This window comes from Corapipo altera, unplaced genomic scaffold (assembly GCF_003945725.1).
Source record: "Corapipo altera isolate COAL_440 unplaced genomic scaffold, ASM394572v1 44b, whole genome shotgun sequence".
Classification (NCBI taxonomy): Eukaryota; Metazoa; Chordata; class Aves; order Passeriformes; family Pipridae; genus Corapipo; species Corapipo altera.
The window spans coordinates 3,769,350-3,777,789 of record NW_020884932.1 but is presented as its reverse complement, the minus strand read 5'-3'; positions in this window follow the sequence as shown (position 1 = coordinate 3,777,789).

Sequence of the window (8,440 nt, the reverse complement as noted above, 5' to 3'; positions counted from 1 at the left end):
TTTTTTGCCCACGGCTCAATCCTGGTTTGTCCCCCCGTCTGTCTGTCTCCTGCTCCACCCTATGTTCTGGCCCTTTCCCTCCGGATAAAAAACCCCGTGTGCACGCTGGATTAAAGATTCTACCTGCACCCCACCTTTGTGTCTGGGATCCGTGCCGTGTCGCGGCCCCATTCCCCTCCCCCACTCGGACCGCGGCAATGTCTGAGGTAGATATTCTTCATATCTTTAAAAAGACTTAATCCTAAGGTGATTCTAGAATAATAGACAAAGCCCATGATTAAGAATAATAAAAGTCAATATTTTTTTGCCTCTCTTCTTTTTTGCCTCTCCATCTACCCTTCTCACCTTTCCTCACTGTTTAAGTCTAAAGAAAAACAATCTGAATACACTGATAAAGGAGGGTCAAGATGAGACAGAAGCCCCAGAACTCTACCAGCAGGCACTGAAACCTTTTCCCTTACAGAACTCATCACAGGGTGATGGACGGAAAACTTCACTAATTTTCTCTCTCCAATTCAGCAGGTTGGGCATTTGCCCTTTTAATCCAGCCTTCATTTAGTGGAAGGGGCCTGAGACGCTTCTTCTTTAGTTGCTCTCCCCTGTATCCTTTCCCATCCTGGAAAGCAAGAGGTGTTTGGGTTACCACAGGTGAGCAGAACCACTCCTAGTACAAGCACAGTTAATAGTAAAAACTTTTGGCAGCACAGTCTGCTGGCAGAGGAAATAAAACTAATATATATTTATACAAATCAGTATGTTCAGCACAGAAAATACATGGCCCAAAGGCTCTCCTGGCTTTTTTTTAGGTTAAGTGTAGGTGAGTGGAAAGTTCCTTTGTGCCTGCAATAGAGCAGAATGGCTAATGACTCTGGGAGAGAAGGGAGGTAGGATGGACCGAACAATGTGGATGAATCACCGGAGCATGGCCCTGAGGAAAACCAGGCATCTCAAGGTTATGCTGCTAGGAACGGACTGATGCCCTGCTTGTACATGGGATGGAAGCTGCTTTAATTTCTGTTACCTAGTCTGATAAAGGAGATAAAGAACCTTTTAACAACTTCTTAAAAGTATTCATATTGTGAGTTACTAAACAACAATTAAGGTCATGTGAAATATGTAGGAATTTTATGAGGCGGAAGTTATTGCACTTTTCTCTGCAAAATAATTTCAACATCCCTCATATCATTTGAATTATGTCCTCTGTCACTCCAGTGAATTGCAAACGTTTGTAGATCTCTCCCTGCATACATCTGTGCTTATATTTGTTTATATAAGAGAACCATCTTCAAATGAACTGCTTGTGTTCAGCAGTTCTGGTTGTAGACTCAGACCAGAAGGCTGGTGAATCTAAGTCAGGAGAATTCAGTTTTTAAGCATGAATCTCTCTTCTCAATCTCTCTTCTTCCTATCACCAGGATATCTCACATTTTAACGTACTGTATTCTCTGAGGGGTGAAGGCTGGGCAAGGGGGCACATGAAAATGATCTCTCTGTGTTTGAGCAAACCACAGCCCACAGCCAGGAGTAGGAAGAATTCCTGGTCTTTGTTTAACACACCAGCCTCCCTGGAAGAGGAATATTAAGTGAATAAACCACTAGCTCTGAAGACATGCTGTCAGCTTGTACCTTTAGTGCTACTCCAGTCACTTTAACAGAAAATATTCCTTCCAAGACTTCTGTATTGCATACATTGAAAAGAATCTCTTCTGACCAATGTAATTCATCACCATCAGAAAGACTATGTATTGAATCTTATCTGGCTACAAGCACCTATTGCGGAGCCCTTTATAAAACTCGCTTTGTGACAAAAAGAGAAAATTACCTCTTCCCAGTCTGCTGTACCTCACTTGCTCTATACTTCTCATCTCTTTTCCAGGCCTTGATTCATCCACCAAAGGAGTTGGGTTTACTCAGTATTGCCTCCACTGACCCATACAGAACAAAGTGGTGGGCAAGTTTTTGGAATTCCTCACTTTTAGTAAAAGTTAGCGAAAGGAAGAAGGAATGCCTTTTCATACTTAACTACCAATCTCAGGGAAGATGGAAATAATTTTTCTTTCACTATGTTTAGATTTTCCCCAATTGATAGAATTTCCACACATGATAGATCTGTTTCCAGATCTATTCTTATGGTAATTTGAAATGCGGGTCCCCTCTTTACTTTCCAAGAGGCAAAAATATACTAAGAGGCTGATGTGTGTGGAGACTATTTTCTTGCAGGACCAGATCTACATATAGGCAGAGCAGACCACCTTCTCATAGGTTCACCTTGCAGCCTTTGCCAAGTCTCATCCATAGTGGGAAGAGCTGAATTTTGCCTACCCTGCTGAGAAATCTCTCCTTCACATTTCTTATGGCAATGGTGAAGTCAAACCATGGCACTTCCAAGGCCATAGTGTCTCACTGCTCTTATCTAAATGAGATATTACAACATAGCCTTTCTGGAGGAATAGCAGCTCAGCTGGTCCACAGGTTACCTAACTATGCATTAATCATCTGTGCTTAAATTTCCCTGGAAGTTTGCATCATTGTGTGACAGTCTCTGGAAATGAAACCTTTAATGTCAAAGGAGGCCCAAGCAACTTTCCACGTGCTGCTGGTGAGCGAATCTTAGCATTTAGGAATAGAAGTGACGCTGACTCCTGAGACCCAACTGCTACTGTGAAAATTAAACAGGCAGCAAAAAGGCCCCACAACTAATGCCACACATAGTTGCCATAAGGATAATAGATGGCATTTGAGTCTCATTGGCCAGTTCAGGATAGCATCCTCATGATGCCCAAGAGGTTGCCATACCAGGCCTGGGATTTAGAAGAGAGATTAGAGGCAGCTGTTCCCTTATCAGTATAAAGATTGAAAGCTCAGGGTATAAAAATAAAATGCAACTGTTCATCATTTTCCTTGGAGGCTGTAGCTAACTTCAGCAGTGGCTCTTGCCTGGAGGAGCAGTGGCATGCCCATACTGCCTTTGTGGAGGGCATTTAGGAGTGCAGTGGCTACTGGCATCTTCAGGGAGACTGCCCAGTTGTCATTGCTTTTCAGCTCCCTGGAGGGATGTATGCTGGGGGACAGGCTAGGGAAAGGCTTTGTTTGGAAAACTTTGCTATTAAATAAACAGCTATGAACAATATTTGGAGCTGGAAGGAAGGGTACTTACTTTTGTTTTTATCACACAGAATTGTTTTTCTGGAAGTGTAAAGTATCCATGCAGGTTGGGGAGAAGCACCTTTTATAATGCTTCCAGTCTCCTTGTCAGAAGTGAACAGAGCAGGGCTGAATTGCTCCATGCCTGAGGTGATCTGACTCAAGTCCTCAGCACTGGGAGACAGCTGCCACAGAAATGCTGAAAATCATGCCATATGGGCCAGGGCAGACTTGGGTTTTCCTACAAAAACAAAAGGGTAACTAACTGTCACAATACAAACTCAAATTGAACTATTAAACCCAGCTGATCCTAATATGTCTTCATCTGGGTAAGCTGTTTTCTTTAGAGCACAATAAATTATAGCTGTTTCTGCAAGCTGTCTCAGAATGACAAGATGAGAACAGAATACAAAACTTAGGAGAAAAATTTCAAAACCTTACTCCTAAGAAAGGGTACTCAAACACTGCTTATAATTTCTGTGGTATTTTATTAAACATTTATTAACATGCCACTTGTTTAGAAAAATCAGATTATTCAAACCAACGTAGCATAAAAAATTGCCTTCAATGAAAAATGTTTTACCTCTGTGAATATATCAGATTGCTATCATCAACTTGTATAGTGAAGCATTTATTGTTGGCCCTCAACATTTGCTGAGTTACTTGTACCCTCTTAAATCTACCCCTTATTCTGTATTACCATACCTTTTCATCAGCAGACACCTCTGTCAATCATACAAAACATTATGCTGACATGTGTTCTTCAAATGTAGATATGAAGCTAGAAGGATTACGAACATCTAGAAGGAACTAAGCAATGAAAAAATGAAAAACTTCATTCCCCAAAGTGATTGCATCAGAAAGTTACAAGACTCTCAAAACTGTGGACTTTCATGATACCCTCCTAAACTTTTGTTGCCTGATTTGTTTTATGTTCAGTCTGATCATCTGTCTTGAGAAAGTATTACCACTAGTCATAAGTCATAAATATTACACTGTGTAACTGGGAAATGCTGTTTTTTTAGACAATTCAGTAGATGATTACCAGTTTTCTAGGTATTTGACTTCCTTTTACCTGGCACTTAAGTAATTTATGAAAACAAAACCGACAGGATTGTGTCAGGTAATTGTATCAGAATGATACTTAAATCCTCATTTTGGTTCAGTTCCTATGCTGGTTTTCATTTACTTCACTTCTTAAAATCACCAAATCTTTAGTTCCAAGTTTTAATGATATGCGAACTGACATGGCTGCAGTTATATATGTGATCATTCTGTAAAGCTCTAGAGCCCTCTGCTCTGCCATTGTTGGATAGCTGTACAAAAACCTTGGGAAAATACCAGGAACTTCTGTGAAGTGTGTGCTAATCTCTGGCCTGAACAACAGAACAAGCAGAGAATCAAGCAAAAAACAAAAATGAAAACGTCAAGAGTGATGAATCTCAGTCACTTAATTCTTCATAAACTCTTGTTTGTAAATCAGATTTAGCAGAGTGCCTCAGTATGTAAAATATACATGAAAAGGAAAGTCTCCTAATGGGATCAGCAATTGTAATTGTCCTCATTTACTTTTTCCTTTCAACTAGTTAAAAAATTGCAGGCAGAAGAACAGGACAGATACCAGGCGACCAGCAGGTCTGCTGTGCTCTTTGGCCATATTACATCCCAGGAGAGGTATCATACCAAGAAGCAGGGATAAAACTGTGCTTTCCATTATTTTGGTCCCCTGCTCAATTCATGACCTTCTGCAGTTTAAACAGAGTGAAAAATCTATTTGCTTTGTATGCACAGCATGTACAAAAAGTGTACCATAAACCAGCTGAACTCCCCAGGTTTGATTACCACTTGCATATTTATGCAAATAATCCTGATTATTTCTGTTAAAGTGACACAAAGCAGAAAGATTCCCTGCTGTTCATCTGGGAGAGAGGGGAGTTCTTGTCTGATCACCCTGAGTAAGTGAAGATACTAAGGCACTTGCTGACAGTGGGGTATATGATCTTTCCCATTGGACTCTGCCTGTCCTAATGAGTGCCTGCTTGCTCTCTCTCTGCAGAAAATGGTCTTCCCTGTGCTAAACAGTACATTTAACACTGGTATCCCCTTTGTGAATGTCAGCCGTATGCTCTATCTCAGTTCCTTTTCTGCCAGGTAGACTCTTGTATGTGATCAAGACTGAGCATCTTAAAATAGCACGCTGGAGACAGTGCTGCTCAGCACTCTCCAAACGTGAGCTAATTGATGCAGCAGCCTGGCACAGCACACGCCTGGGACCTCAGCTCTGCACTGATTAGGAATTTGCACACACAGGGAAGAGTGTGAGGGAGAAGGACAGCAAGAGACAGCAATAGAGAGAAAGAAGATCAAATCAGACAGGCAAACAGGGAGAGAATGACCAGCAGATAGAGTTAGGAGCGTCAGGGATGAAGGCAATAGCTCCCAGAGGATGCATGAGTGTTACAATCAAGAGGACAGGAAACAAAGGGTTTGATTTCTCCTTGCTTGCACCAGCAACTGCTCCAGTGTGATGCTCCTGGTAAACTGGCCTGTTCAGAGATGACAGTAGAGTCTCCAACCTAAGAGGATTTCCAGGCAAATGGATGGCTTTCAGTGATAAATGGATAGGTTTCTCACTGATAATCTGAGGGAGGAGACCAGGAAAAATAAGAAATGCATCTGTAGAGCCCCAGTGGGTGCCAAACATACACAGCCACAATCAATCCCCTGCCTTCATGCCCTGCCTTCCCATAAGGGCAAAGAGCCCTTCAGGATGGGCTTCAGTCACAACATGCTTTACAAGTGCATCCCCTGTTGACTTAGGAATGAGGACACACATGTACACTTTTCAGGCTTTGTTCAGCTCAGGTTTAGGGCTGAAGCCTCTCAAGCCCAGACTTGCTAGATCTCCCAAAATTCTGGGATTTCCTGCTCATGAATCCTATACTCACCACAGCATGTGCAAAGCATTTCATTTGAGAAGGTTTTCTCACCTGCCTTGTCAATGATGTGCTATACACATTTGTCACATGTTGGCATAACTAGACTTTCAGTAATAAATAGTGTTTAGTTAGTAGTTCATATTGAGAGGAGCAGCTTCAGTTTATTTCTGCAACATAATATTTGGGGGTTTGTGTTCTTGGAAAGCATAATCACGAAATTCCTGTTATCTTTCTTCTAATAGTAAAAAGTAACCATCAATTTGTTCAGATGCAGGCTGTGGAGTAGCCAATGAAGGAAGATGTCTGTATTTCCACTGAATTGGTGTCTAGGAGATAAAAAGAGGCCAGAACAGCTGTAAGTTCTCCCCTAAAATCACACTTTGAGGAGCCCTGGCCAATGTTGCTTTGTTACAGTGTTTACAAGAGTGAAATTAAGCTGCATAAGCATGCTGGACCAGAGAAGTTTTGCCTCACTGAAGAACTCCCCCAAGCACCTGTTGTTGTGGAAATGGAAATTTCATCTCTTTTAAGAGATGAAATACAAATCTGAATCATGACATCATCAGAAGCATCTTGCTGGCTGGCATACACTGTGAGCAGGTTACAGTTACCTAGCAACTCCTACAAGCAGCTCGCTTCAGCAGCAAAGCATTAGGGTTTAAGTGGCAGACGTGGACCTGGCTCTAACGCTCTGCTCTATTCATCGGCAGAATATGGTGTTCAGTGGCAGAAAACAGAAAAAAGATGGGAATATTATTAAAAAACCTCCATAGTAGCCCCCAAAGCCCCCCTCCCCCCCCACTCTGGGTGCCAGCCTTGTTGCAGTACTGCATGGTAGATGACAGGCTCTTTCTGCAACTCTGAAAGGCAAGCTAGGGCATGCTGGTGAGACCAAGCGAGAGAGTAGAGTGAGTGTCTCATAGATCTGCAAGGGTAGCTTTTAGATGACACTGGATGCCAATGCCCATAAATTTCCCTTTTCAGTTCTGTATTGATCCTAATTGCATGTGTCCAGCTAATGCACATGTTCTAGTTAGGCAGCTGGTTTTAACTGTAAGGCACCAAGCACAGGGGAATCGACCATCTCCTGCATTCCACAGCAGGATGTCTGCAATATTCCCTGAGAGCGGCTGCACAGTCTCTAGGAAAAAGAATGCAGAAAAGCCTGAACAAACCAACTGCTCCACAGATGTAAAAGTCATCACCACTGATTACAGGAAGTGAATTAGATATTTGTCTTCACATTTGCAAAGAACTGCAACTCACTTGCCTTTTCCAACACATTGGCATATCCTGAACCATTCATGCAGTCAGGATTTCACCCAGATTTGCCATAGAGATCTGCAATGAGACACCTCCCATTTCTACATGTCAGTATCCAAACTGTCTCATTTGTGGGGGAGCTAAGAGATTGCCAAAGTCTGCAGCAGATAAGGGGTGAACGGATAGCAGTCTATACTGAGTAGCTGAGGAAACAAAAATTGTGTGAGCATGGTGTAATGCAATATATGATATTATTTATAATCTCATCAGTCTTTTCATGCCTTCAACTGCTTCCTCTGCAGATTGTCATAGATTTATTTCTACACAACAGTCACAGTTTCTATTTAATATTAGGTGCTTTTCATTTTTCTTGTTAAAACACTGCAATTCTAGGAAACTCATCTATCACTTGGGTGTCTAACCCTTTTGATGGACTGTTCTCCATCAATCCTTTCATTAAAAAGAGGTGAGCTGTGATGTTCCTTCTCACAATATTTTCATCACACTATTCCGTCCTGCAAGCCTGTCCCCTGTTACAGGATATTGCAGTCTTGATTAAGATAGGACTAGTGATGGAGTGATATAGATGTAGATAAACTCCCCTGAAAGGGGCAGAGCAGCATGTAAGAGGAGCCCACTGTGTGGCGGTCTGGGCCCATGGGGGTGTCTAGGGACCACCTATGGCTGGTGTACATGGATATATATGTCTCCCTGTAAGAGAAGGGCTCTTTTGGTTTACACAGTACCTATATAAAGACAAGCAGTATCATTACAGGGTTTTGGTGGATGAGTTTGCAGTCGTATCAAAGAGGTGGATGAAGAGGAAGGAAATCATCCTCCTTCATTTCATCATGAAATCCAGTGGATTAGGTTTGTATTTCACCAAAGCCAGCTCACAGCTACATTGCTGCTATTTCAGTGTCTTTCTTTGGGGCGGGGGGCAGGGAAGAGGGATTTGCTCTGCATCTACAGATGTTACTCCTATATCTACTCCTGTGGCATTAGTGTATCTGAAAAAGCTTAGTCCCTGTGCTCATTTAAAAGTAAACCTGCAGGAGAAATGAACCCAACTCAAGAGAGATTACAAGTCAGAG